Below are 8,484 nucleotides of genomic sequence, written 5' to 3'. Positions count from 1 at the left end.
GCTAACACCTTCTGAATGCAATGGATGTGGACCCATACGGGAAAATGTGAAAAGGGATTATAATGAGTGGAGGGGAATGAGATGTATGGTATTGGGAAGCGGGACCACACAACGAAAATCAAGGTTTCCCATGTAGCCAAAAGATGATAGCAAATAAAGGAGATCCCATGAGACTAGGGTTCAGAATTAACCCCCCAGTTGAGGTAAAGGAACAAAACTCAGTCAAAACCCTTCTTCCAAGTCACCTAATAATCTATGCCTAAGTGTGCCTAAGAAAAACAAGCATAAACACCCAATTACATAATGAAAAATCAAACCTTTGGGATTGGATGGACCACCTTCAAACATACGATCATGACAAATGAGTGAGGGTACACAATGGTTGGCTTAGCTAGCAAGAGACAAAATAGAACATCAAAGCTATTAGGTGGCTGGCAGGGCTGCTGCTACCAGTTGAAGGAATGTGCATTGGAAAGGAAGCTCTCCAAAGGGGAACCCCACTTTTGGTGGGCTACATCTGGCACCAGCTAGGACATGAGCTCACCGTAGAGCACATGATCCATGTACTCGATCAGGGAGGTCATGAGAACCTCAAGAATCCTCTGGGAACCACAGACCTGTTACTAGCACATCAGATACTATATTTCAAAGCATGTGCACTAGGCATCTTTGATTGCTTTGTTTTGCATCAAATATATAATAAAACATACAATAAATAAAATCTATTCTAAGATGCAAGATGCAAGATGCAATCTAATCTACCGTGAGCAATCAATATGATAATTAACCCTAATGCAAAAATCAATGTGCAATACACCTACTCTAACATGCATATAATACAATGTCAAATGCCTAAGAAAGGGGTGATGGTGTTCGACTTGACTGTGGTAGACCAAGTCTCGCCATCTATGTTAGCTATATAATAATATCCATCACCAAATTTCCCGTGAATCTTGATAGATATAGGATTTCCCAACTAAAACCACATCCCCCATGCTTGAATTCCCTTTTAGGTCTGCCACCCACTACTTCTTAAGCTTACTTGATTTGGGTTGTGGTTCCTTAAGGAGACAAATTTCTTGTGGTGGGGGAAGATTGATTTTCTTAGAGACCTTCCCTTTTGATTTTATGATTAGGGTATGAATATGGTTCAATTTCTTCAACATGTTGTGTTAACAAAGGTTCTCTATATGATATGAAAGGGGACCCATCAAATAATGATATAGTAGCATATTGCAAATCAAATTGTAAATGACCCCCATTGATGCACCCTACTTTCTTGATAGCAACATTCCCAACACATCAGGGATATCAACCACCACAACATCCATAAGCATGGCTATATCATTATTACGAGCTAAACATACTTTAAGATCTTTGATACGACCAACAAGGGGGATAAGTTTGGAATCAAAATCACATACATTCCTATAAGGTCTTGTGATACTTAATTCTAATTGATTCATGAGATCTAAACGCATGATGTTAGCCGTGACCCCATAATCAAACATACAATTATGGAGGAAAAGTCTATGTATGGTCAAATTCAATAGAATTGCACCATGCCCAGGATTAGTCTTTGTTACATGGGTAGCTTGCAACATTATCGGGGGATCCTCTTCCCTAAGCCACAAAGCTTTGGTTATTTGTTGCCTTTAGTAGGTAATTTGGCAATTTCTTTAAGTGGTACTTGCACCATCATTTTCCAATTACACTACCAACATCAACATTCAACTCGATTGGTTTACTCTTGGGCTTGGGTTAACTTTGGGAAGGAACCTTCACTATTTCCTTGGATGGTTGTGGAGTTGCCTTTGTATTTTCTTTGTGAGATGGTTGAGGTCTTTCTTGTGCTTTCCATGTACTTTTGTTCTTCCTTGAATAAGCTGTCCCATTAAATCTGCCATCTACTTTGGCCACAAATAGGTCTCTTGAGGGCTCCGTTGGTGGCTTGATAGTTTATATTTTAGGGTGAATAAAATTATCAGCGAACAAGATTGATTGAGGAATCTTGGTCAACATTGTTCATTTGCTCAACTTCTTCTTCTTCAGTTTCCTCTTGCGATTCATCTTCCTTGGAGTCATCATCATTCATTCCATCTTCTTTCTTGATTTTGGCAACTTGGAGCTTGGCTCGGAGATAGTAAATAGGTCAATGTGGGAAGAATGAATGTTTCTTTCATCTTTAATGACTATATCCTTTGCTTCATTATATGTTTTGCGCTCCTTTTCCCTAATGATATATGAGAAATGTCCCACAACAACTTGTGTGAATTTCTCCAACATTGTGTCTTCTGTGGGTTTCAACTTGTGTACCATGTCCAAATACGAAATTTCAAATCTTTGAACAAAACCTTGCGTATTTTCATCGTCAGTTTTCATCATATTTGGGAACTTGCCAAGTGCCATACCTCCATCTAGGTGATTAGCCCATCGCTTCTTGAAAATTTCTTCAAATGTTTCAAAATCAGGAATGCTTTGCTCTGGTAATCGTGTATACCAATCCCTGACTTTGCTCTCCAAAGATGATGCAAAATGCATAAGGACAATGCCTTCTTGTTCTTCCTTGATCTTGTTGAAAGTAATTTCCCATATTAAGTCAGAGACATGTTTCTTAGCACTCTTTGTACCATCCCCATTGAATTTAGGCAACCACTCACGATATTTATCAGGGAATGGGTGAGGAGCATCGAGATATAGATCAAAGTTCAATGGTTAGAAAGATGCCACATCCCACCTCTTAGGTTTAGGAGGGTTTTGATTATCATTTTGGTTATTGGCAATGGCATTTGCATTAGCATTTGCATTTTGGTTATTCATGTTGATATTAGTATTATTATCAACTTTCTCAAACTCGGGGAGTAGATTAGTTCTAACAAGTGATGGAGTTCTTTCCCCTCTCGTTGTAGTAGCCCTAGTTCTAGGAGGAATGGTGTCTTCAAGTTCTTCACGTCTAAGCAAACTAGGAGTTTTGCTAAGAAATGGAGTCACTAGAGGAGTATCTATAGTGTCATCTTAAGAATCAACCCCTTTATGATTCACGGGGAAGAAAAACTCGCTTCTTCCCTGACAATGGAACTAAAAATGTTGCTGCACTAACTAGCAGGCCTTGTAAATAGGCAAAAGCTAGACGCACAACAACACTTGGGACAGAGGCCCATTATCACCATAGCCTAAGTCATCTACTCTTCTTGGATTTTCACTGACGGGAGGAGTCCAAATGATACTCACTTTTGATAAATATTCCTTGATAGGTTTGAAGTGAGGAAAGGTGGCTCATTCAAGGTAAAGGTTCAATAAAGGTATAAGCTTTGGAGAAGCTAGAAAGACTTTCCAAGAAAAACCCCTTGAAAGATAGCTACACAAGACCTAGGGTTGATATATATAACAAGATCCGAGAGCATCCAAGTTCAAGGTAGATAAGAGGAAAGGCAATGTTTTGTTTACTTCAACAATTACTAAAGTAGATGCCTTCAAAGAATCCCTGAGTTGAAGGATTAACTTCTAGGGTTTTCTCTTGGTGTGACAACTAGGGCATCAAATTTATAGAGAATCCACACTTGGGAATTCCACCAAAACTTGAGGATCCCTAGAGGAGACACTAAGGAAGAATTCTATCCAAGTGAAATTTTAAAATGCCTCCCTTAAAAAATTTTGCACCAAGCTCTAGGGGAGCCTACCTATCCTTAAAGGGACGAAAATATAAGATTTGAAAGAGAAATAATTTTGAGTTTTGATGACCCCCAAGGATTCAAGACTAGTGCCTGGCCATTGGGAGGTTAGGAGTCGAAAGATCAAGATATGGGCGACTTACTCTTCAAGGAGACCTAAAGGTTAAGACTTTCTCTACCCTTTTATATATCTATACTTATTTGACACTTGTTAATGGAGTTTCAAGGATAACATCCATAATACCCTAGGAACATTCATTCTTTCACCATCCAATGAGTAACGCATGCAAAAATTCTCAAGAGTTATAATTTCAACAATATTCAATAACTAGGGCACATTAATAACCATGAGACATTATTCCATGCATTAGACATAAACAAATTTCCGAAATTCAACAATAAATAGAACTTACAAGATAGTGAAGAGTATATCCATCCATAATAATGCAAATTAGAAGCTCCAAAAATGAGACAAGATTATCCAAACATCAAAATTCATCCATAATCCTCCAAAACCAGCGACAAATTGCAGGTTCAAATTCCCTAACTAGGCCGAAAATCCAAGTAATTATGGTAAGAAATGGGAGAGAGTCTCTCCAATTTATACAAGACATAGGTAGTTTGAATAACAAAAGAACAAGCCCCTCTAACATTAGTTTAGATGTTAATTAACCCACCTATGGTTACAAGCCAACCTAGATGGCTTTAAAAATGATTTATTTGTCTCCTAAGCACACGCAAGGCTGACGTCATGCATGCATGGATGCCTAGAGAGGTAGCGTTGAGGCCCCTTGTGCTAAAAAATTTGGTAGAGGGCCTCAAAGATCACGAAGAAGTGGGGGATGCCCTCCATATGCAACAAAACATCTCCAAACCCATATTTGGGCTTTGTGGACTCCAAATGGGTCTGATGGGTCTCCAAATGGCTCATAATCAAGTCAATGCTCCATCAACGAGGGATAGAAGATTGCACATGCTCTCCCTTGTCTCCCTTGGAAAGATAGAACCTCCTCCAGACCTTGGATCAATTGCCAAGTTGGGTGCAATGTGTAGCCAGCTGGGGCATCCTAGTCCAAGTGCATCATCATTTCGAATAATTCGACAATGAACAAGCAAACAATGGTGCTGAAGAAGCCCATGGTGTGGCAATCAATGCTCTGCTTGAATGGAGGCCTATGTCTCTCAACGCTCACCTTACAAATGCCATCATGATCCTCTAGAGGGCTTGGATCCCGTATAGGAGGGTAGGACCAAGATGAAAACCCACCTGCAATCCTATATAAGATCAAATGGATCTCCTCAGCTTTCAATATAATGATACATAAGCGTAATTGAGTGAATAGTGGGTTTTCCTTCCAAATTTGGGGCTTTGAACATGTATTAGTGTTACCTTCCTGGGTAGGAGTGGTTAATCAAGGATCTTATAGGTGGTTTCAACCTCTAAGAGAATGACAAGGGAAGCTATGATGAGGGAAGCCCACACCTTGGGTATATGAATGTAGGAGGGAGCAATTGTGGTGCATGAGTTACCCCAACCTTTGTTTTTCCATCTTTCTTCATTTGCTTTTTGCCTTTTATTGACTTTTATTTTATTTTATTACTCGGCTCTAGGGAATGAGAGCATGATGCGTATGATGTAGTAGTGTTCACCCCCTAGAGTGGGACATTTCATCGCCCACTAGGGGTTGGGACATTCATGGGTGCCTTAATGATGCAAGGGACACTCACATGGGCCCTAGGAGCCGAGGTGATGGCCATAATGATGAGGGGTAGAGCTAATGCTTGGCTTTTGCCCACGTGCTAATTTATTTTGTCCCGAATATGTTTGCATTTTGTGGTACATTTCCTTTTGTATGCGGCCATATTATGCTTTTGTCTTTGTTTCTAGTTGCATCAACCTTCGGGGCATCATTTGAGGCCCGACCCAAGGCGTGGACAAGGGAAAGAGGATGCTAACCTTAGTTACTGGAAACGTCTCTCCGAAACCCTAGAAACTTCGTTTAGCGTTTCAGAAACGGAAATGGGTACGATCAACACGAAAACGACAAGGAAACGTTTCAGTTTTTGGAAACACAGGATCCTAATTTTGAAGCGTTTTCGTTTTTTTGGAAACGCAGGGTCCTATTTTTGAGATGTTTCGGGCATTTATAAGGGTTTTGGATCTATTTCTAGAGTTTCTTGACTTGGATATGACGTTGAATGCCATGTTTCATATGATTTTGTTTGATGAAGAGGCACCAATAATTGCATCTTCAAGTGGACATGGCAACAATTCTCCCACTCATGGATAGGATCCAAATGATGATGTGAATCTTAATTACATGGATGAAAATATATTTGATGATATGTAAATGTAATTTATGATGATGTTTTAAACTTTTGAACAATGGACATTGAATACCATAATATGTCATATGATAGTAGATTGCCAGTCATAGTTCAGTTTTGTAATTTGTACCATGTAGTGTGCATTTAGCATAATTAATTTTGGTGATGATGTTGATGATTGAAATTGGAAACATAAACTTGATGATATGTTGAATGTTATAATAGTCTATAATGATGATGACAAAAACTTAAGCTGAAATGGTGATGATGATTTGTTTATGTGGAATTCATGATGATGATTATGTATTTTTAAATATAGAATCTAGATTCTAAAAGATGAATGGTAAAATGAAAGTTTTATTGTCATATATATATATATATATATATATCTGTGTTTCCTTGCCATATCATATCCAATTTTTTTTAAAATTTGTTGTATCTGTTTCAAACCCGTTTCCGTATTCGTTCTCGTCTCCGTTTCAATGCAACATAGATGCTAACACCTTGTGGACCCAATGGACAAATGTGGGCCCAAATAGGGAAAATGTGAAAAGACTTGTAAGGAGCAGAGGGGAATAAGATATATATGGTATCAGGAAGCAGGATCACGCAACCAAAATCAAGGTTTCCCATGTAGTTCTCTTCATAAAGATAATAGCCAATAAAGGAGATCCCATAAGACTAGGATTCAAGATGAACACCCCCCCCGCCACCCCCACCCCCACCCCGATAGTTGAGGTAAGGGAACAAGAGTACAGTTAAAACCCTTCCTTCTTCCAAGTCACCCAGTTATCCATACCCAAGTTTGCCCAAGAAAAACAATCATAAAGACCAATTACATAGTGAAAAATCATACCTTTAGGATTGGATGGCCCACCTTCAAACATACGATCATGACAGAGGTGCAAGGGTACATAATCGCTACCTTAGGTGGCAGAGACAAAATAGCACATCAAATCTCTCAGGTGGTTACCAGGCGTTGTTGTTGTCGGTTGAAGGGAAGCGTATCGAAAAGGAAGCTCTCCTAAGGGGTACCCCATTTTTGGTGGGCTACAGGCTTCAAAGATTTATTGGCCATATCATATTAATCAGAAGACAAATCACGTAGAATATGGATTAGACTTATCAGATAAGAGCCATATCTGCGACGCTTTTCATGTATCATGTCTTAGAAAAATGTTAGAACAACATTAGTCAACTTAGACAATACTTCTTATGTTGGATGATGAAGGAAAATCATTTTAGAGGTAGAAGTTATGATTGCTTTTAGGAAGAATAGGTTATGTTTTTGAATAGCTAAGAAGTACCTCATTAAATGAAAAAATATTCTAGAAGAAGACATTTTATCACAAATAGATAAGTTTCATTAACAATATCGTTTATTACCCTTGCTTTGAGGCAAAGCATCTTGAAAAGCAAAGGGCAATGTTATCTATAAGAAAAACGGTATAAAATAAAAAATATGCTAGGTTAAAATAATAATAAAGAAAAATAATGTGAATGATTAATAATTGATAGTTAATAAAAAATAAGCATAAAATGTACTAAGGCACTTCCCTTGCACTTTTCTTTGGGCTTTCAGTGGTAAAATATCTTCTTTTATTAATCATTAATTATACTCTCTATTTTTATGGAATAAATCTTCTTGAGCTTTTGCTCCATCAATTGTGCTATTTTGAGATCTAACTTTGCTATTTCTAGTTAGGTAGTGTGTTTCACTTATGAATTGGGTGCTTATGTATGGACCTTATATATTGCTTCTTTATTGTGTTCTTTTGACAATGCATGGTTTCTATATTTGTATAGAGAGAGTGCCTCAATTTGAAGAGATATTTTGGCGCAAAAACATCTTATTTGCTTTGATTTTTAGTGATCTTATCCTTGGTGCTTTTTCTAGAAATTATCTAGCCTATTATGGGGTGAAGTGGGAATGATGCTATTTCAGGTAAATGTGGGTAACCAACTTATGTACTTTGTCTTTATTTGTAGCTTATCAATTTTTTGTGTTATTATGGGCAATGGAGGGTGTTGCATATGAGGATAGAACAAATGCTTTTTGAGGTTTATTTTAGGCTGGTTTGCTTGTTTTGAGCCAAATAGGTTGCTCCACTTTAGAGCTAATTTGATCCATCCTATCAATAACATTTGGTAGAGTAGGATGCACCACTTGAGGACATGTTGGGCAATGTTTATGATTATTGTGCAGAAAGAAGAGTGTATGCCTTGGAAATATTTATGACACATTTTTTTATGTGCTTTGGCTCTTATTCTTATCCAATTTTGTGCACTTGACTTGGTTATTATTCTGGATAGATTATGGGGGTTATTCTAGTACGTTCAGGTTGTGTCTTTTATTTTACTTGCGTGCCATCCTTTTGCACTTTATTGTAGTAGTCTTCAGTTCTTTTCTCGAGATTCTCTACCATGTTCATTTGTCCTATTTTATTCTAAACAAGTTGGGGGATTGTTTTTGTTTTTTGATATA

This window comes from Pinus tabuliformis, chromosome 6 (genome assembly GCF_031772625.1).
Source record: "Pinus tabuliformis cultivar Carrire ecotype Pingquan chromosome 6, CPIR1, whole genome shotgun sequence".
Classification (NCBI taxonomy): domain Eukaryota; kingdom Viridiplantae; phylum Streptophyta; class Pinopsida; order Pinales; family Pinaceae; genus Pinus; species Pinus tabuliformis.
Note: the sequence above shows the minus strand (reverse complement) of the source record.